General features: G+C 37.4%; 2 long non-coding RNA genes across 3 annotated transcripts; both read left to right on the top strand.

Moving 5' to 3' along the window:
• Positions 1-1,678: 1,678 nt before the first annotated feature.
• LOC150039113 (uncharacterized) lies at positions 1,679-19,760 on the top strand. Of its 2 annotated transcripts, none has more exons than XR_016534517.1 (5): positions 1,679-1,829; positions 11,433-11,517; positions 15,234-15,293; positions 17,517-17,576; positions 19,710-19,760. It is a non-coding gene; the product is annotated as an uncharacterized LOC150039113 (long non-coding RNA). The 2 variants fall into 2 exon arrangements; XR_016534518.1 differs by lacking the exon at positions 1,679-1,829 and adding an exon at positions 9,406-9,477.
• An 873-nt stretch (positions 19,761-20,633) lies between these two features.
• LOC150039112 (uncharacterized) lies at positions 20,634-22,927 on the top strand. Its single transcript, XR_016534519.1, has 3 exons — positions 20,634-20,678; positions 21,440-21,490; positions 22,823-22,927. It is a non-coding gene; the product is annotated as an uncharacterized LOC150039112 (long non-coding RNA).
• Positions 22,928-23,114: the final 187 nt, after the last annotated feature.

The following is a 23,114-nucleotide window of genomic DNA, read 5'->3' as shown; positions in this document are numbered from 1 at the left end:
TATACAGGTTAATGTACTTTCTTTACATTGTCAGAGTGAGGAAACTATCACTCCATATCACACATAATGAAACCCCATACCTAATAGCAGTCATATTTCCTGTTCTTTTCCTGACTCTCCATCAGAGCTATAAACAACTACTAATGTATCTGTGTATTTGCTTTTTCAGACTTTTCATGGATTGTTTTTCTTAGTATGCTTTGGAAGCTCCTCCTGGTTGTAGTATGTATCTATATATCTATTCTGCACTCTTTTGGATGGTCAATACCCCATCGCATAGACATGGCATATTTCAAGCATTCATTTGTGTTGTTACTACTTTTTGGGTGGTTTGAGTGATACAGCAGTGAACATTTGTGGATAAGTGCTTTCATTTCTCTTGGGTATGTACACAGCTTACATTAGAAGTATTGAGTCCTATGGTCACTGTGAAGATCTGCCTCATTACATGCATTTTCCAAAGCAGTTGCATCACCTTGTAGTCTTGTTCCCAATTCTTCCCCATGTCTCTTGTCAGCCTTCGGTATTGTCTGTGTTTTTGGGTACAGCCAGCTGTATTTCAAATGTTTTCATTGTGAGGAAAAATTCATTCAGTTCTATTTCCCCTCAATAGTATTGCATAGAGAATCTGAAGTATTCTGAAAAACTTTTTTCAGTATGTTGAGAGATTCCTTTCTCACCATTCCTGTGCATATTGACACATAAGTTACAAATAGTCTTGTATTAGCTTATATTAATTTTAAGGTGGAGAATTGGTTTGCCTTTTTTTCGTACATGTATACAATATATTGTAATCAATCTTCCTTTATTACTTTCCCCCAATTTTTTCAACAGGTTTCCTTGCTCTGTCAGAATTTTTGCAATCAAACTAGCTATTTCAATATTTACCCACTACTTTTATTTTACCCACCCTTCTCCATTTATACTTACGTAGTCCTTTAGTCAAATTCCTGCTGTATATTTATCCATATAGGCCTAAACATGAATATATACTCCTTTTAGTTTTTGATTCCGCATGTGAATGAAGACCTAATTTTTGTGAAGCTAGTTTGTTGGGTTCTATGAGATGTTCTCAAATTGCCTCCCATTTTGTTGCATTTTTAATTTGTATGGCTGTGTGATATTGCAGCTATACAGACATTATATTAAGCTCATGAACAGTCTTTATAAAAATAAGAAGTCATGTTTATGTCTACTCTTCCTACACATTACTTTCTATAACTAGGGCAAATTCTGAAGTCGATAGATCATATTGACTTTTCTGTTTCAATTTTCCTTGGTATTGAAATTGGTTTCAGCATTTTAGTGTAATGAGATTTACTAATTTTGTTTGCATAATTATCATTTTGTAAGGATTAAACAATTTATTAGCATTTATGAATAGTACCATGGGGTTTAATTATGATATTCCTATACATATGTACATTGAACTTTGAATGAGTTTCTCCTGTCCTATTCCTTTTTAACCCATTTGTCCATACAGCATTTAATAGGTTTCGGCAGACTCTCTCCATATATAGGTGAGTGTCTGTATGAAACATCATCTTCCTCATACCTGGTTTCCATCTCCTCTCTCACTTATTTAATCAGCAGGTTTCCCTTTGTTGTGTTTTTGTTTCACTTTGTTTTGTTTTTTTATTACACATCTCCCATTTTTACTATTATTCATTATCATTACTTTAGATCTAGTTTCCACATGAATGGAAACCTGTGCTATTTGACATCTTGAGCTTGGTTTATGTCAGTCAACATGATGATCCCAGTTGCATTCATTTGCCTAGAGACAATGATATTTGACTCTTCTTCATGTGAATCAAACTCCATTGCTTGTAAGTATTACATTTTTTCCTTTTGCCAATCCTAGCACTTGAACTCAAGGCCTGAGCACTGTCCTTGGGATTTCTCAGGGCTACGGTATTACCACTTCTGGCTTTTTCGGGCTTTTGTGTTGGTAGTACCAAGGAATGTAACACTGGGCTTCGTGCATACTAGGCAGGCACACTACCACTAGGCTATCCTTTGGGCGCGAGTGTTACATTTTCTTTACGCATTCATTGGTTGTTGTTTACCTTGGCTGAGGCACAGCCTAACTGTTGGGAAGAGCACTACAATAAAAATGGGTATTATAAATGTTTAACTGTTTTAACAACTTACATTTCTCCAGATGTTTGTCCAAAGGTCATATAGCAGCATCTGAGTTTTATGTCTAATCAATCCTTTGACTCTATATGCAAAGGTCACACAGCAGGATTATAAGGTTGCTCTATTTTAGCCTATCCCAAGTGCCCCTAAATAGGAGAATTTTAGGTCAAGCCCTAGAGTTTGTTCTCTTGGCTTGCTTGCTGGTACTTAGCCACTTAAACCATACTCCAGCGTGGCTTGTTGCTGGTCACTTTGGAAGATGAAGTACCATGGTCTTTCCTCCACGGCTGGGGGGAACTGTCATCTATCAGGTTTCACTCTACTGATTAGCTAGGGTTAATGGAACTAGCCAACATAAATAAATAAATATATATGTATAAATACATTTATGTATATACACACATATATACTGATACATACACATATATACATACTTATATGTGAGTTTGTGTATATATAGTCATATATATATTTATATACAAGTATGTATATATTTATAGCATCCTATAAGTATGTGATTTCCACAGTGGACACACGAAATTACATGCCCACCCACTGTAGTGCATTGTATAAAGGATATTTTCCCCATGTCTACTCTCACAACCTCATCATCAGCATTTGTTGTTTGCTTTTATAATAATTGCTGTTCTCACTGTGGTGAGATTGCAGTCTCAGGGTCACTTTGCAAATGAGGTGGAAACTGTTTGTACTGCTGCAACCTGAAGAAGTCATTTGCTAATTTATTAATTGGTTTTTGTTTGTAGAATTGTGTATTCTTCATATTAACCCTTATGTGTTTTATAGAGGACCAAGATTTTCTCCTATTGTGTAAATTGTTGCATGAATTTATGGTGTCATTTGATGTGTAGAGACTTTTTAATTGATTGGAATCCTATTTGTCAACTAATTCTTGTTCTTATTTTCTTGAGTCCTATCCAGGAGATAATTTCCTGTCTCTCTTGTTCACTGCACCCTGTGTTGTTCTGTAGTGATGTCAAAGTTTCAAATCTTAATATAAATAGCTTTGATCCATTTTGAATTGATTTTTGAACTGTATAGAGAGACTATGATTGTAGGTTCACTCTTCTACATGTAGATAAGCAGTTGTTCAAAATTGTTAAACCATACTTTTGATTCCTTTTTCCAATAATTGTATGAGGATGGCTGTGTGCATTTAATTTTGAGTCTTCTATTTTGTTTTCTTAGTTTTCTAAGGACCATGTTGTTTTTATCCATGTAGCTTTACAATCTTTTAAAGTCTGGTAGTATAAAACCTTTAGTGTTTTGATCTTTTTACCCAGGATTATTTTTACTACCTGGGATATTTTATGTTTCCCTATGAATTTAATGATTTATTGCTATGATGATTTCAGGAAAAAAATCACTGTGAAGTTTGGGTGAAATTTTGCAGAGATGTGAAGATTACTTTCAGAAAGGTTTAAAACTGATATTAGTAAATAATTAACATGAAATAATGATACATGTTAAGGCTTTACTGTAACTATCCCTTAATTATAATGATGAAGTACTATTAATATAAATTCCGACAATTCAGTTTTCCATGTTTTAATGTCTTTATCCATTTTTTGAAGGATTGATAGAGTACGCCCCTCTAGTTATTATTTAGGGTTCCTGCTAGGTATTGTTTTAATAAAGGCTGGTATTAATTGAAGAGCTTAATTTTTAGTGTATATTTACTACATAAAGCAGTATATCCATATTTGCCATGTGTATACACTGCATTTTAATAGGAAGAATCTCATCCTATTTCTCTTTCCATCTCCCATTCCTCTGTTCATTAACAGCCTTTTTATTTACTATAGTTTGATTATATTTAGACTCCATGTTGGTGTTTCTGTGTATATGTGTGTGTACAGACATATATATATATATAATATACATGTACTGGTATGCCTTTAAAGTTTGGATTCCAGCAATAATTGAAAATGTGATATTTTCTTTTTGAGCTTGGTTCATCTCAATCACATGATCATCTCCAGGACTGTCCACTTTACTGTAAATCACAGGATGTTAGGATTTTTTTCAAAAAAAATAACTGAGGATTTACGGAAGACGGCATGGAACTGAGGACCCAGACATTAACCCACAGACCTATGGTCACCTAATCTTTGATAAGGGAGCCAAAAAAATAAAATGGAAGAAAGAAAGCCTCTTCAACAAATGTTGCTGACAGAACTCGTTCAGCACCTGCAGAAAACTAAAGTTGGATCCTTCTTTTTCACCTTGCACTAGGATTAATTCCAAATGGACCAAAGACCTCGAAGTAAAAGCTGATACACTGAAAACTTTATAAGAAGCAATTGGAGATACTCTAGGTCTCCTTGGCACAGGTTGAAACTTTCTTAATAAGGACCAAGAAACACTGGATAATTGGGACTGCATTAAACTGCAGAACTTCTGTATGGCAAAGGACATAGCTAGCAAATTAACTAGAAAGCCTACAGAGTGGGAGAAGATCTTCACTAACCATAGAATAGACAAAGGCCTCATATCTAAAATATATGAACAGCTCAAAAAATTGAATCACTCCAAAAGTAATCTCCAAAGAAAAAACCATCCCATTAAAAGATGGGCCAAAGACTTAAAAGAGAGACTTCTCTGAAGAAGAAATAAGAATGGAATATAGACACATGAAGAAATTCTCGACATCTCTAGTCATAAAAGAAATGCAGATCAAAACAACTCTAAGATTCCACCTCACTCCAGTTAAAATGGCCAGGATCAAAAAATCTATTACCAGCAGTTGCTGGAGGGGATATGGACAAGGAGGGATCATTACTACACTATTGGTGGAGTACAAACTCGTTCAACCACTATGGAAAGCAAGGCAGTCCCTCAAAAGACTAAATATAGAACTCCCCTATGACCCAGCAATTCCACTACTTGCCATTTACCCAATCATGCAGAAACAAGGACATACTAAATCCACCAGCACAACAATGTTCATTGCAGCACTATTTACCCTAACAAAGATATGGAACCAATCCAGATGTCCCTCAGTTGATGAGTGGGTCAACAAGATGTGGTATTTGTACACAATGGAATTCTATGCTGCAGTCAGAAAGAATGACACCGCCCATTTGTAAGGAAATGGAAAACTTTGGAAGAAACCATATTAAGTGAAGTAAACCAGACTCAAAGGAACACAGGCTCAATGATTTCCCTCATTTGTCATAATCAATAGAAACCTTGGGCTCTCCTAGCAGAGATTCACAATAGAACCAAATCTAGATTCATAAGGCCATATAGTATGACGCTAAATGTAAGGACGTCCAGGATAAAGAAACAAAAGCCATATAATGAGTGATTGCTGTCCTTAACGTACCATGTTATCTCTCATCTCTTTTACTGTCCCTTGGTTATCTCATATTATTACAATATTTCACCTTGTTATCTGTTATATTTTATATATGCTTCATTGCTTATTTGAAATAGGAGAGGGAAGAGGGGAAATCAAGTTGTGCGGTGGGAAGGGGGAGTGGAATGGGGACCATGACATGAAAAAGTGTATGAATATATATGAAGTAATGTACCTTCTATCTGGTGAATATAATGTAACTCTTATATTAATTACAATAAAATATATGAGAGAAAAAATAACGGAGTCATATTCCATCATATATATGTACTATAATTCTTTATTTAATCTTTAGTTCCTAGGCACTTTAGCTGAATCCATCGTATGCTTGTGGTAATCGAATTGAAATAAACATGGTATGCATGGATTTTCCTGTATATTCATTAGATTCCTTGAGATATATCCCCAATAGCAATATGGCAGGGTCCCAAGCTAAATCTATTTGTAGAACCTACATCCTTCACCAGGGTGTTTCAAACCTACACCTAGTATTCTTGAATTAGATGGACCCACGTTTTCTTACTCTCCCTATATCTGGTATTATTCAGCAGCGTCTGAATACTGTCTCCATTCACAGATACATTCTATTGCAGTAGTTTTCAACATCTATCATTCTCTTTTCCTCATTTCCTTCTAATCTAATAAAACATTCCCATAATAATGAAGATGCTCCTGTATTTTTGTGTATGATCCCATGTATCCTTTTACATATGTTTTTGCATATATGAGAGGAAACATGTGATTTTTCCCTTGTGAACCTGGCCTGAAAACAATATAACTTCATCTTTATGGATGAATAATACATATTATGTAGCTATACCCCATTTATCAATTCATTTGACAGTTTTGGGTCAACTGTTTCCATATGTTGGCTATTTTAAACAGTGCTACAAAGATTGTGTGTTTGCTTGTGCTTCTATCATATCCTGATTTACATTCTTTCAGATACATGACCCAAAATGTTATCACTGTATTGGTTGGTAAATGTATTTTTAGGTTTTTGAGGAACCTCCGTATCAGTTTCCATAGTGCTTGTACTGATTTCTGTTTCCTTACCATTTGTTGTTTGTGTTGTGAGTGATTGCCAATTCTGACTGATGTTGAAGAAGTTCTCACGTTTGGTTTGTATTTCTCTAAGGGCAAGGAATTTTTGAAGACTTCTTCCTGATTGTATTCTTTCAAGATATGTCTCTTCCGTGTGTTTGCCCATTTGTTGGGTTACTGAGTCCCCCTTTGTGGTAATTTTTTTCATAGAAATCTCCAAGGAGTCATATCCAGGGCATTTTAGCTTTATTTCATTTAATTTTCCTCTGTTATGGTATTCAACCATAACTATGATGTATAGTGTTAAAAATGTTAATTTGCAGTGATTTATTTCTTTTCATTTCTTTTTGAGGGAGGCAGCTCTTGCTTTGTGTCTGGTCCAGATGAGCTTTTTGCAGTCACCTTGCTGGGTAGGATAGGCGTGCAACACGGATCCCAGCCATTGTGTCTCCCTTGGAGCTAGGATAATAACAGTTAGTTCAGATGTGCTTTCAAGAACTAGTATTCCTTGGCTGACCTTGAACCACAGTCTCCAGTCTCTGCTTCTCAATAGATAAGATGGCAAGCTACAGCCACCATACCCAGCCATATAAATTCTCAATTCTCTGAAATGAGAGCGTGAGCGATTCAACTATTCCTCCCCAAGTCCTCACTATCGCTCTTGCCTAGTGGACCCCAATTGAATATGGGTCAGAAAATATCCAGCCTTCTAGTCATTCTATCCAACCAACAGTGGAAGACACAGATCAATGTAATATATTTATCAGAATACATAATAGGTGATAAGAGGATTCTGAGACTTCTCAACTTGTTACTGACTGTAGGATGGAGGAGGAAAGAGAAAAACAGAGTACATCAACAACATTAAACTAGAGAAAAGGGGACAATGCTTCAACTGAGTCCCTGTATTCTTAAGGTTAGTCACCAAGAACTTTGTACTTCTCCTTAAGAACCAATCAAGGAAGAGCAAATTTCTATCAGTTCAAGACTTTCCTCCCTTTGTGTTGTGCTTTCCTTTTCATGTGATGCAGTATAATATTTTAGTATTCTTTCAAGATATTCTTTGTATTAATGAAATACCCTGGTTCTCTTCACTAGGTGGGCAATTTTCCTTTTACCTATTCCCAGTAGGGAATTGGAACTAGTATTAACCCTTATTTTTAATTAGAGTTTGTAAGAGTTTAGTAAAGCTTTTTATTTCAGAAATCTCTTTTTTGCCAGTCCTGGGATTGACCTCAGGGCTTGAGCACTGTCTTTGGACTTTCTAAAGGCTAGAGCTCTACCACTTAAACCACAGTACCACTCCTGGCTTTTTCTTTTTTTTTTTTTGAAATTATTTTTTGTATTTTTGAAACTCTTTGAAGAGCCAAGTCCTAAATGTAGTAGAAAACCACCTCCCAAAAGTTCAGTCCATTTTAAGATGATGAAGACATATAGATGAGTGACAGTTTGAGATGTCCTCCATATACCGTATACAATTACAATGAAACCCAACATGATTTTTATTCATAATTCTGATGTGTTGAACTCAGAAGGAATGCCTAAGTAAAAGTCTTTGGCTTAACTCACTGTAGTGACATTAATACAGGATGGACATCTTGGATCAAAGATAAGAGGCTACTGGGGAACCCCTGGAATGCTTCAATATCTCTTATAACTGGATTTGACTTAGCAGGAATAAATTTTTTAAAAAAGAATTCCTTTGTAAAAGAAAGTTTATACAAAAAATTTCTAAAAAACAAAGAACCATAGATATAATGTGTTCAGTACAGGAGAGAGAATGAATCTTAAAAGCTTAGCTCACTTCTGGTTTAATTTTACTAATCTAGGCCACTCTTGAAAAAAAGAGCTTATATGAAGAGCTCTGAAGTATGGCCTTCAAATATATTGGATATTAAGTTTACTAAGTAAATCTATGTCTAGTATATGACATATAGTATGCTACTTGTAATAGGATTATTCTATGTAATTAATCTGGGTTTGGAGGCAAAAGTAAAATTTATTTCAATGCAGAACAAATTTTTCATGTTTCTATTAAATGTGTCATCCCAAACAACAATGTAATGGTGTTCTATGACTTGGAAACATAATGTAATTTACAGTATTGCCAAACAGAATTCCACAAAAATTTTATAGCACACCTTATGTGACTAGCTCAAAGTACTTAGTTCAACTAAGTGATATGGAAGCATTTTGGTAAATATCTGCAAACCAATACAGCAGTGAACAGTTCCTAATACAGAAGTCCATTAAGAAAAGTCAATTTTGTAACATTTTACATAAAAATAAAAGTAAAAAGGGCACTGCTTCATCAGCACATTCTTCACTTCTGTCTGGATGAGAGGCCAAACTTACTGTTCACTCTTCAGGTCATCTTGTTTTCCATTTAGTTCTTGATCAACTTGTTTTATGCATTCTGGTATGCCAGCATATTCCATGGGAACAAGCTCCACTAGTTTTGCCAAATTAAAAACATATCTAATTTTTGGCTGAATTTTGAGCTAATAAATGGTTTTGTAACACCCCAATTCTGGATTTTTTCTAGGTATGAACCAAATAATCAAATCCAAGTCTTCATGCATGCTAGGCAAATGCTCTACCACTAGGCCAATCTCCCAGACTTTTATTTCAGAAATCATTTTTCAAGTTTGGGTTAACAGAAAAATTCTCCACATTAAATATAGAGGCAAAAGAAAAGGTGAGGTATTCTATGTGTTGAAACTATTTTACTGTAGTGTTCGACTTTGGTCTTATGTCCTTTCCAATTTCAGTCCACTGTCTTTAAGGAGAACTGGTATGCCTTTAATTCTCAAACATTCCATTCCTCATTCTGCAGTGATGTAAAGATGACCAGTACATTCTGTTTGGGGTTGCCATAGGAGCAACTATATGAGTAGAGTTTGCTCTACAAGGTAAGGGTCTGAGCAAGGGCAGTCTGTCTATCATAGGGTTTGCTCTCTATGACATTGGACTTTCTTCCCATCCTTTCCATAGGGATTAAAGTAAAAAGAATGAGTTTTTTGAGGGAGGGCTTGTTGGATAATGTGAGGAGGAGAAGGGGCTGATTGGAGGGGACTTGGAGGAGTGAGAGCTGACTGGGGATCTCTCTGGTTCTTACATATGAAGGCTTTGCCTTGTAGCTACCTGAATAAAGTGTGTGTGTGTGTGTGTGTGTGTGTGTGTGTGTGTGTGTGTGTGTGTGTGTGTGTGTCTGTATGGGGACTTGAAACTGGGGCCTGGACACTGTTCCTTAGCTTTTTTTTTCTCCAACTCCTACCACTCTGCCACTTGAGCTACAACTCCATGTACAAGTTTTGCTGGTTAGTGGAGATTAGAGTTCCACGAAGCTTTTTGACGCTTTGAACTTCTTGTCTTCAGATCTCAGCTCCTGAATAGCTGGGATTTCTGATTAGTCAATCACCTAAAGCTCATTTCCTCTAAAGATTTATCTTAACAAACTGGGTTTAGGGGAAGTGATGAACCAAAAGGAATGAAAAGAAAAAGAAAAGAAAGTTCTTAGCCTGAAAGGTAGCAGGAAAATCAGCTATGATTTAAATTTGTGACAGAGTTTGATCCTCCTCTGTGTCTAGCTGTTTACAAACTGAAAGGCTGGAGACAGTTTGAGTCCTTTTGCCTAATAATTTTAGGGTATCTGAAGCTCTTCACAGTTCTGTCCCAGCTCCACAGCAGAAGCAGGGCTGGCTACAAGTCTTTTTTCTCTGCCTTAACCTCTTCTGGCTCCCATGGCTAGGGACTAAGGACTAGGGACTGCAAGCATTGGGAGTTCTGTTTCCTTTCTGTATGAAATGGTATGGCTGGATACAATGTGCTTTACAAGTTGTCTGCTCCAGATCTAAAAGTCAGAACCAGTATTTTACCTAAATGTATTTATTTATATATTTTTACAAGAAGAATTTTATTTTCATGTTACTTTTTCTTTTGAAGAGTGTAGGAATGTATTACATGTATCTGGATGCCTTAGTGTAAATATCATATTATTATTATTATTATTGGACAATTTTGAGTATGTGGGTGTGTTTGTGTGTGTGTACAGATGTTGTGAATGTGTGGTAACACTGGGGTTTTAATTAAGGGTCTTAAATGCTTTCACAACTTTTTTTGCACCCAGGATTAATGAATTATGACATCTGCTACAGGTCCAATTTCAGCTTTTTTTCAGATATATATTTTTTCATATATTTTTTATGGTAATTAATAGAAGGGTTACATTACATTCGCCAAATGGAAGGTGCATTACTTCACATACATTGATACCCTTTCTCAAGTGCAGCTTTTTTTCCTTTTAGATAAGTGGAGTCTCCTGGCTGTTTTTTTAGGTTTCTTTGAATTGAGATCCTCAGAACACCTTAGTAGCTAGGGTTATAATATCTTTTTATTTCCCATTGACATTGTATTATCTTAACATGTACCCACTCTGTGAAATATTATAGAATGTACAATATTTCTCATCCTTTTTATTTCTATTATAAAATGTTTCCAAGTAGAAAATCCATAATAACTGTGATATAAACTCTCTTAATAATGGATTTATTTACATCTCTATGTCCTGTGAAGCAATGCATTATCTGTAAAGGTGCCTTGTATATCAGTGAAAGTTTGTTGATTCAAAAATTTTTCTTCTCTTGTTCTGTAACAGAACTTTGAAAAGTAATTGCAGAAGGTACTTTTCCCAGGATTGGTCAACTCTGAAGAATTATGGCTTTCAAGGTTTCATAGGCTATAGATTTTAAAAGGCTCACCACCACCTAAAACAGTTCTGTGTGCATGACTTTCCATAATGTTTGGTATATTAAGCATATTTTCAACACAATCAGTGTGAAATTCTTCTGTGTTTTCCTTCTCTTAGGTGAATGGTTTGTTACCTAGTGATACTATACTGAGATATATCCGGATTACACTGTAGCAGTGTTGACCCTCAACAAATATAATATGTAAGTCATGGGATTCAAAGATGCTTTAAACCATGAGTAAAAGTCCCAAGCTGGGCTGATGAGATTGAGAATATAAGTATACTTTCTTTGTTAATAAATGTCAACTCTATGGAAATGATATGTCACACATTCACAAATTAAACACATTTCTTTTTCTTTCTTTCTTTCTCTTTTTCTTTTTGTGGTCTTGGTACTTAAAATTGAGGACATTAGCACTGTCCCTGAGCTCTTGTGCTTGGAGCTAGTTTTCAGATACTTTGTGCCACATCTCCATTTCTGTTTGTGAATTGCAGATGAGAGTCTCAGGGACTGTTGGCTGCGGCTGGCTTCAACCCTGAGCCTCAGCTCTATCTCCTACAGAGGAGAACTACCAGCGTATGCCAGCACCACCAGGCTTCCTTCTGTTTAAAATACTGCAGTTGAGATGCTGTGATAGGCATGCCTGAGTCCATGTAATCTGGGCTCTGGCAGCAGCTGTTGATCCAGCATGAGCAGTTGGTGAGTGGATTTACCTGTCATCTGAAAGTAAAATCATTTTGAAATATGGTACCAAGACAAAGTTGATATTACTGCCCAACCATATCATGTAACTATTATCTGTTTTGAAAATAAATACCAAAGGAAAGAGGTCAAAAGAAACTTTCTCATAGGCTGTTCTAAAGTTAACTATGAGGAGCTAAAAGAGTATCACAGGTCAGGCACTCAAGTCACAATGACTAGTTTGAAGTGAGGAGGAATTCAGATATGAAGTAGCTAAAGGAATCAGGATAAATGTGTCAAAAGCCAGGACTATTTCACCTGAAATACCACCATCATGATGGATAGGAATCTTGCTTCCGCTGTGCAGATCTTTTTCTCCATAAGACAGGCAGGAAAGAAAGCTAGTATTGGTGGAAGCAAGGAGTAAAGGGGAAACAGAACCAAACATTTTGATGATATATCAGCTGGAATTTTTATTATAATGCATGAAGTGGAAAACAGTGAACAAGGATACAAAATTTAAAAGCCATGTCAGCTGGAGTTTCTACATAACGAGCAAAAGGGATAAAAGGAGACCTGGAAGCAGAATTTGGGTGATATAGCAGATTCAGCTTCTACATAGCAAGGGAAAGAAAATCTAGGAAACAACAAAACCACAGAAAACATTGGTGTAGGTTCACAAGGAAAGAATTCTTCATCAGTCTTGTCTAAAAGCTTTGTTTTTTAGAGATGAACATTTAGTTAGATCCCAAAGTCTCTTTTTTAGGAAAACACAAGAAATACCCTCTTGAATATATATATATATATCATATTTATAGTTAGTCTTCAGTGAATTGCAGCTAATTTGTGTGAAAAAGTACATATAGGAAGGGCCAGGTGTATGGCCTAGTGGTAGAGTGCTTGCTTAGCATGCAGGAAGCCCTCGGTTCTATTTCTTGGTAACACATACACAGGAAAAGTTGGAAATGGTGCTGTGTTTCAAGTGATATAGCGCTAGTCTTGAGAAAGCTCAAGGTCAGTGCCCAGGCCCTGAGTTCAGGCTCCAGAATTAGCAAAAATTAAAAAAGTATATATAGGATTGTACATAGTATTTGACTGTGCTTAATTTAATGATTCAAAGCAGATCCCATCTCTATCTAGAGAGGTCAGCTATGATAGGTCAAATAATGAACATAGATAGGCATATGTATGAAGATATACAGAGACTAAATAAGTATGTAGGACCGATTATTTTCTTTGATTTTATTTTGTAGGATGGGGACTTGAACTCTGGGCCTGTGTGCTATTGTCCCTGAGCTCCTCAGCACAAGGCAGGGGCTATACCACTTGAGCCATAGCACTACTTCTGAGTTTCTGGTGGCTAACTGGAGATTCCAGTCTCATTGGAAATTACAGTGGCAAGGCTGGCTTTGAAATATGATCCTCAGATTTCAACCTCCTGAATAGCTAGGATTTTAGTCACTTGATCCCTGCATTATGGAAACTATTTTGAATGTCACAGCTGTGCAGCTCTATCTATGCCATACTGTCCTTTTAAAGTTGGGTGAATGATTGAGACACCAGTGAGGAGATGGGGTTCTTGATGTTTCAGTGAACAGTAAAGAGAAATCTTAGAAAACTCTGATAGGATAGCTTGTTTATAAGACCCTATTCTGAGAGACTGTACACATTTTGTAGACTGCAATGACAAATGATCACAGAAAAAGTAGCTTCCGCAGTAACAATTTACATCACAACACTGGGGGATATAGGGCTCAAATCAAAGGGCCCACAGCTACTTGGCACCTACACAGGGCTGAGGAAAAGGAAGTTCCTTGCAGATCCCTTTTCCCTGTTTTCCTGGTTGTGGACAATTGTCAGGCCCATGATTCCTCCTCTAGATTGCTGCCCTGCTTGGCACATGCCATTCTTATTTTTTCATATATTTTTATTGTACTTAATAGAAGGGTTATATGATATTTGCCAGATAGATGGTGCATCACTTCACATACATTGATAACCTTTCACATGTCTTGGTCCCCATTTCCCTCCCCCCACCCCCACCCCTCATCTAGTTTCCCCCCCCTTCCCTATCCAATTTCAAATAACCAAAAAGAAATATATCCGATATATCAGGTAACAAAGTGAGATACTGTAACAATATGAGATAACCAAGGGACAGCAAAAGAGATGAGAGATAACATAGTACCTTAAGAACAACAATCATTCATTATATGGCTTATGTTTCTACATCCTAGAAATCCTTTGATTTAGCATCCTACTCTATGGCCTTTTGTATCAAGGTTTTTGCCCTATTGCAAATCTCTGCTAGGACAGCCCAAGGTTTCCACTGATTATGACAAATGAGGGAAACCACTGAGCCTAAGTTCCTTTGAGTCTGGCTTACTTTAGTTGATATGATTTTTTTCTAAGTCTTCCCATTTCCGAACAAATGGGCAATGTCATTCTTTCTGACAGCAGCATAGAATTCCAGTGTGTACAAATAACACATTCTTTTGGTACAGTGAATACTTTTTCAAAATCTAAATCCAAGATTTATGACTCAATGAATAGTGTGTAGATATCAATAACCTTGGGTAAAGCATTGAAGTCTAGGCATCAAGAATGATTTTAATTGTGAAAATGAACAGTGACTGGGTGTTCCAAAGAAATCATATTCTCAAAGAAATTAGGGAGAGAGAGAGAGTGTGTGTGTGTGTGTGTGTGTGTGTGTTTATATGTGTGTTTGTGTGCTGGTACTCTGGTATTATGACATCTGCCCCTCTGCTCTTGTGCTTAAGTCTGATATTTTCTTTTCAACTCTCCTTTCCAGTCCAATATTTTGTTGCCAATATTTTGAATTGGAAATGTCCTTTCGAAGCCATTTCCACTTTGATTTCCTTCCATTTATTATCATCAATCCTCTCAGTAAATGTCATTATTGAGTTGAGCAGTGGTTCACCAATCCATTCCTGGCCATGCTGAGGGCACAACAGGGGTTCATGTGATGAGACTGCGTTGCCAAATGCTAGTCTCATCCCATGCAGCTTCATCTAGTGCAGGCTTCTGAAGTCAAATCTCAGTACTGCAAAGAGGCCTGGTAGGGATAGCAGAGGTGGAGGGGTAGCTCCTGTAGCAGATCCCATGCTTGGCATGGAGAAGTCCATGGTTTCAATACCCAGCATTGTAGATAGAAAATGATAGTTTTCTTTACTTTTTAGACTCAATTTTTGCGTATGTGTTTAATTTCTTCACAGTGTGGACACTTACACCCAGAGGGGAAAGTTGTCCCAGTCCTGGCCGGCCCTGAACATCTGGTGAGTCCCCCGTGTACTTCTCATCACAATGCTAACCAATATGCAGTGTTGTAACCATAGACAATACCCATGGCAGGCACACAGTGTCAGTACAACCTTGTTTTCAGTTTTGAAAATAAACAGGCCACAATGGAACACACCAATAAACAACTGTTCCTGTTCTCTTTGGAAGTCAAGTTCCAGGATCTATGCAGATAAATGAAGATGGTCACAGTGAATATATGAAACTCACACTAATTGAATGGAATGGAATCAGATTTCACATACAAAGTAGCTAAAGGAGCCTGAATCAGTTCTTTATACCCCACACTTATGTTACCTTGAAAGACTCAGCATCACATCAGATAGAGGTCCTGCAGATCCTTTTATCAATCAGAGAGGTAGGACAGACAGCCACTAATACTGCAACCAAGTAGGGAACAGAGGAGCTACGGAAGCAGAAATGTAAAGGATATGTCATCTTGATTTCCTACATAGCAAGTGAAATGGAAAATAAGGGAAGCCACAAAGCCACAGTCAACACTGTGTACATTCATAAGGCAAGATCTCTTGGCCAATGTTGAATAAAAACTTTGTTTGGCAGAGGTGAACATTTATTACAGTACGAAGCATCATTTTCCAGGAAAATTCAGGAAGTACTCTCTTGCATATACAATATATAGATAGTTTTTGATGAATTATAGATACTTTGGGAAAAAAGTAGGTGTGAGAATTAACATAGTATTTGACTGCGTATAATTTAAAGATAAAGTAGTGATAATAAGGGGAAGGAAATGTATGTCTAGAGAAGTCAGCCATGAGGGTCAGATACTGGAATATAGATACGTATGTGTATAAAGTTGTACAGAGAGTGTGCATCAAGTTTGTGGGCAGTATTTTGAATGTCACAGTAGTGCACTTTTATCTGTGCCATTCCATCCTTTCACGAGTTGGGTGAATGACTAAAATGAGTGAGGAGAATGGAGTTCCTATTGTTCTAATGAGCCATAAAGAGAACTCTTAGAAAAATCTATAATCAGATCACCTCCATGAGACTTTATTCCAAGGGATTGTGTATGTTTTCTAGAGCTCAGTGACAAATCACAATGAAGTAGCTTCTGCACTAACAATGTATTTGAGAGCACTGAGGGGATTCACTTCTCCAAGGGCCCATGAACACTTGGCTCTGACTCAAGGATGAAGAAAATAATTGAAGCACAAAGTCCCATTTTGTTGTGATAGTTTTCTTGCCCATGGATTCATCCTCTAGTTTTCTGACCTACTTGGCACATGCCATTCTTTCTGTACAGTAAATACTAACATTTTTTTGGCCAGTCCTGGGCTTGAGGTCAGGGCCTGAATCCTGTCCTTGGATTTTCTCAAGTCTAGAGCTCTACCACTTGAGCCTCAGCACCATTTCTGGCTTTTTTTTTCTATGTGTGTGGTACCGAGGAATTGAAGCCAGATCTTCATGTGCTAGGCTAGCACTCCACCACTAGGCCAAATTCCCATCCCAATGCCAATTTTTAACAAATATGAATCCAGGGTTTATGAGTTGATGTGTATTGTATAGCATCATTTATCTTGGGCGAATCATTAAAGTCTTGGGATCAAGACATGATTTTAATTGCTGAAGTGAAGAGTGACTGGGTGTTCCAAAGAAATCACATACTCAACCAAAGAAATTATGGACTGTGTAACCTATGTGTTTGTATGTGTGTGTGTGTGTGTGTGTGTGTGTGTGTGTGTGTGTGATATGTGTGTTTATGTGTATTCATATGATTATGCACTGGTATTATGACATGCCCCTCTGCTCTTGTGCTCTAATATAATGCATTATCACTCAAACTCCACATTTGTAGTCCAATGTTTTGGTGCAGGATTGGAAATAGCCATTCAAAGCCATTTCTACTCTGAGTGCCTTCCACTTGCTATCATCAGATCTTCCACGAAATGTTATTCAGTGGTTCACCAGTCCATTCCCTGCCATTCTAAGAAAAAACAGAGGTTCACATGATGAGGCAGCATTGCCAAAACTCGAATCACTCCTATGCAGCTTCATCTAACCCAAGATTCTGAAGTCAAACCTCAATACTTCAAGGAGGCCTGGCAGGGATAGCAGAGGTGGAGGTGGAGCTCTAATATCAGATCCCATGCTTGGCATGGTTTCAATACCCAGCAATGTAGATATTTTTCTGTACTGTTCTGGCTCAATTTTTGTGTATGTCTTTAATTTCTTCACAGTGTGGAATCTGACACCCAGAGGGGAAATGTATCCCAGTCCTGGCCGGCCCTCAACATATGGTGAGTCCATGTACTTGTCAACTGAGTGATAAACAATGTAAAGTGTTGTAACCGTAGACAATATATATGACAGTCGATCAGTATCAGTACATCCTTGTTTTAAGTTTTGACATAAATAAGAATAGAAAAGGTCAAAAGACAATTGTTCCTGTTTTCTTTGAAAGTCAAGTAGTAGGATCTATAAAGGGAAATGAAGATGGTCACAGTTCATGTATAAAACTCACACCAATTGAATGTATTGGAAACAGATTTCACATAAAAAAAACACTAATGGAACCTGAATCACTTCTTCACACTCCACTCCTCTGTTACCTTGAAAGGCATACTATCACATTGGATGAGAGCCTACAGATCTTTCTATCAATCAAGGAGGCTAGAAAGACAGCCAACAGTAGCACCAGCAAGTGGGAACTGAGGGAGTCATGGAAGCAGCAGTGTAGATGGTATATCAGCTTGATTTCCTGCATAGCAAGTGAAATGGAAAATAAGGAAAGACACAAATCCACAATATATGTCCATAAGGAAAGAATTCTTTGTCAATCTTTTATACAAGATTCCTTTATCAGAGGTCAACATTTCTTTGGACCAAGAACCTCATTTCTAGGAAATTCCCCCTTCCAAAAATAGTATATTTTGTGATTGTTTTTGATGAATTGTACCAAATTTGGGTGAAAAATAGTTTTAGGAATTTCCACAGTGTTTTACTGTGTATAATTTAATGATTCAAAGCAGATCACACGTATATCTAGAGAGGTCAGCATAAAATAACAGATACCAGAATATGGATATACATGTGTACAAAGATGTTCAGAGACTGAGCACATAGAATGTGGAGAACTATTGGAGTGTCACGGCAGTGCGATTTTGTCTGTGCCATTCCATCCTTCTGAAAGTTGGGTGAAGGACTCAGACTCCAGGAGAAAGTGAATTCTCCCGGTCCTTGTGAGCAGTGAAGGGAACTCTTAGAAAACTCTGATCAGACCACCTGGGCATGAGACACAGATTGAAGGGTTTGTACACATTTTCTAGGATGGCAATAACAAAGGATCACAAAGGAAGAACTTGTGCACTAACAATTTACCTCCCACGACTGGGGATTATAGGTCGGAAAGTGGCTGTGAACATTTGTCTCTTGTTCGAGACAGTAGAAGAGAATGTCTCCACAAAGTCTCCCTTTTGGCTTGGACAATTGTTTGGTCCATCCACTCCTCCTTTAGATTTCTATCCTATTTGGCAGATGCCATGTTCTTCTGTACAGTTAATGCAACTTTTTCATAAATGTGAATCGAAGGTTTCTGACTCCATGAATAGTGCACAGACGTCATTTATTTGGGTAAAGCCTTAAAGTCTTGGCATCACATTCTTCATCAAGGAAATTACCAATTGTGTGTGTGTGTGTGTGTGTGTGTGTGTGTGTTCCTGTGCAGTTGCTGTGGTATTTGGCCTTGTGCTCCTTTTGTTCTTGTGCCACGGGTGTTGCTTCCATTCTTTTTTTTTTTTGCCAGTCCTGAGCTTCGGCTCAGGGCCTGAGCACTGTCCTTGGACTTTCTCAAGGCTAGAGCTCTACCACTTGAGCCTCAGCACCACTTCCGGCTTTTTTCTATGTATGTGGTACCGAGGAATCGAACCCCGGTCTTCATGCATGCTAGGCAAGCACTTTAACCACTAGGCCAAACTCCCGGCCCTGTTGCTTCCATTCTTGATCTGTAGATTCCCTCATCAGCATTTTGCTGCTGAACTGAATTAGCCTTTCAGACACATTCTTTTCCTTAGTGACTTTGTTTTTGTCATCTGTCTTCAGTTCTCTCAGTACATGATCCAGTAGATCACAGAGGTCTGACAGTGGTTCATCTACCCATGCCAGATCATCCTGAGAGCACAGCCAGCAAGGGATGATTGAGTCAGCATAGACAAAAGCAATCTTCTGTCCTCAGAAGCTTCATTCAGCACTGGGCCCAAACTTTAAGCTGCAGTTTCAGAGACAGGGATTGAAGCTATAGAACAGTTAGATACACAACTCAAATGCATATCTAGCACAAACCATAGTTTAAACCCCCAACCTTTTAGGGAAATGCATTGTTTCTTCTCCCAGTGTCCCACTTAATTGTCTCTATGTTTTGTATTTTGTTATAGTGAGCACCACACATTAGAGGTCCTCATATCTGAACCGAGCGCAAATGTTTGGTGAGTTGATTTGACATCTCAGTGTACAACCGTTTTGGAGTCTGAGGACAATACAGATTATACAGACAGCCTAGAAATATCTTTATGAAGTCATTTTGAATATTGACACAAATAGAGGATGATTGAGTTGGTCAAAGAACACTGGTGGATTGGCTGCTCTGTAGTCTAGGAAGCAACCAAATTTTTCATAATGTCAGTGCTTGTATGTTGCTTTCTATTAGCCAACGGAGGTGACAGTCCTACTCAGAACTAACCCTGTGGTGAAATGGTGTGTAGAGCCTACTATTAAAGTTCTTATTGAGTGTGGATTGACCCTGCATTCTCCACAATGGTGATACTGAAAAGCCCACCATTATATTGATGGAAGTCCTGCTTCTGGCCTACTGTCCATTGTTCCTATCTGAGAGTTGAAATCAGTAAAGATATCCCAGATTATTGAAGGAATGGAGGAAGCAGAAAATTAGGGAATTCAGGGTTGAGTTCCTTTGACTTGCATTGAAAGTTACACAAGATGGAATTAGGCATTGTGGTAGATGTACTGAGAAAAATTCTTCCATCTTGGATGAAACCTTTAATTTTCTGAGGTCCATATTTAATATCCCCAAGAGATACAATTCCATTTCTATGGCAAAATGGAATACTGCTTTTCATTTAATAACATGCCTCTCAGTTTTGCACTGCAGTACCAGAGAAAATCACTCGAGGGAACACAAGAGCTGGAGATGTAGATGTAGCTCAAGTGGCAGAACATTTTCCTAGCAGGAGCAAGGCCATGATTTCGATATCCAGCTTGTATAAAACATGTTTGAGTTCCTCTACATGGTCCAACTCAATTATCTGTTTCTAATTTTATTTCATTACTAGTGATGTCACGACGTTTCCAGCCACTGCAGTTTGTGACTCGAACATTGACATTTGGTGAGTTGTCTATCATCTGAAAGTTAAACTGATTTCAATGTAAGTACAATGCCCAATCAATATGGCAGCTTCTCAGAGAGTTCTCATGTAATCCTTGTGTGTATTGAAATAGAGAATGATAGCATAAATGAACACACACTTGATCATGGTCTGCTTTGAAGTGAAACCTAGCAACCAAATCCTTATTTACATATCAGTGCCTGCATGCAACTTTCACAGAGCCAACACTGGTAAGAATCCCAGTTAGAAACAGTGAGAATGGTCTTAGTGGTTTCTCAATGAAACGAACAACAGATCTTTTTCATTCTCCAGAATTCTGATACCCACTATCAGAACTGATGAGAATCCTTCTTCTTCGGCTACCGTTCCTTGTCCATTTGTGAGAGGCAGTTAAAAAAAACAACCAAATAAATGAAAGGACAGAGGGAGTAGAGCAGACTTAGAATGCAGAAAATTAGAAGTTCTAAAGCATTGAGTTCCTCTGAAGTGAGTTCCAACTAGCATTAAACTGCATAATATCAATAGCATTGTGCTAAGTTTACTAGGAAAGAAAGACTTTAATCATGCATAAAAGTTTTCTTTTACACAAGAAATTAATTTTCCTTTCCAGGGAAAAATGGAAATACCTTTGTTCATTTTGCTAAGTTATGTATTATTTCTACTCCTATGAATTTATTTGTGTTAGATAAACTGTAGCCAATTTGAATAAAAAACTAAGACTATGAGTTCACATGGCATTTGACTATCGTTTAATCCTCTAGCACGGATGGAAAAGATCCAACAGAAGTTGGGACAGACGAATTGACAAAAAGGTCAGATATCTATATGTAGATAAAGATATATAAATATACATGGTTGTTAAGCAGAGTGTTTCTGGGAATTATGTTCAAAATGTTCTCAGTGCAGCTTTTGTCTGTAATATTACTCCTTTTCCATGGTTGTTGAATAAATGAGAAACGAGTCTCATAAAAGTGTTTTGCTATTTCAGTAAGCAGTGAAGCAAAATTCCTAGACAATCCACACCTTGCTGATATATGAGATCCTACTAGAATTACATTTGTTCCTTTGGTGTTACAGCAGTGACACACAATTCCATGCATTTGTTCTGACCAAATGAATTTTTTCAAGGTGAAGAAATAAAATGTCATACCAAAGAGACTACAAGTTTGTTTCATTGTGAAAGGGGTAAATAACCTCTTGTACAACTCTTTCCCATATTTTTGCTGGTTATGCCCAGTTCTCTGATGGGTGTGCTCTTTGTCTAGATCCAAAACTTCATTTATGCATAATATTTTCATTGTCCACTTCATGCCACATTTTAAACACTGTGGTTCTAAGGTTGGTGACACTATGAACACTTTATAGACAGCATTTTTTATTGTAATTAGTAAAAGGGTTACATGATATTTGCCAGATAGAAGGTGCATTAATTCACATACATTGATACCCTTTCAGATTATAGACAGCATTTATACTGGTGAAAGAGATGAATCCATGGCATTATGATTTTATTTTACTTCTTACTGCTCACATGTGAATACAGGGATCATGAAAAAATTCACATTTCAAATAAAAGAGTTTGGAGACAGATTGGGTCCACGAGCATGTGGGATGGGGTACTCTGATACTATGGCTTCTAGTCAGGGCTTCAGGAATAGTCTACTTTGTTGCTTATACCTGAGGCTCTGCTTCTGGAACCACACATAGAGTGCAACATTTTACTGGATCCTTGGAGATGGACAATTACAAAAATAAATTTCTACCCTGGATGTTTTCATATTGCTGTCCTCTGATCTTTGCCACCTGTGTAGATATAATTATACATATGAACCAAAAGCATGCACATCCATCGTACATTCTGGTGAAAGCCCAAGTGGAAAGATCACTGATCAAGCAAGCCTAGGCACAAAGATTCACCATACCATGAACAGAGAGTATCACAGATAGTGCTCTGAGTTGAGACCTGAGTACTGGAGATAAGGGATGTTAGGGACAGAAAAGCTAGAGATACAGCTCCATTGGCAGATACTTGTGTGGCATACTCAAGGTCATAATTTCTATACCTAGTAGTGTCAGAAAAAAATGTGTGATTTTTTTCCAACATGGTGCAACCTGATTTTTGTATATGTTTAATATGTCCACAGTGAAGACAACGACTTGACAATGGTTGTTTTTCATTCTAATGAAGACAGCAGTAATTGGTGAGTTGATTTTTTTTTAGTAATATATCATTTTGGAGGATAATGTGTCTTCAGACTACACAGGACTGCCTGTCCATATCTGCAGGTAATCATGATCTGGTTTGAAACTTATTAGAAAATGATAGAGTAGATCAAAATACACTGGCTCATGGGGTGCTATGAAGTCAAGTACTAGCATCTCAAATCCTTAGATCACCACAGTGCCTGTCAGCTAGTCACATGAGCCCAGGCAGCT

The sequence above is a fragment of the Megascapheus bottae genome, unplaced genomic scaffold (assembly GCF_031878675.1).
Source record: "Megascapheus bottae isolate mThoBot1 unplaced genomic scaffold, mThoBot2.hap1 HAP1_SCAFFOLD_76, whole genome shotgun sequence".
In the NCBI taxonomy this organism is placed as follows: Eukaryota; Metazoa; Chordata; class Mammalia; order Rodentia; family Geomyidae; genus Megascapheus; species Megascapheus bottae.
Note: the sequence above shows the minus strand (reverse complement) of the source record. Positions and strands in the feature narration are given on the sequence as shown.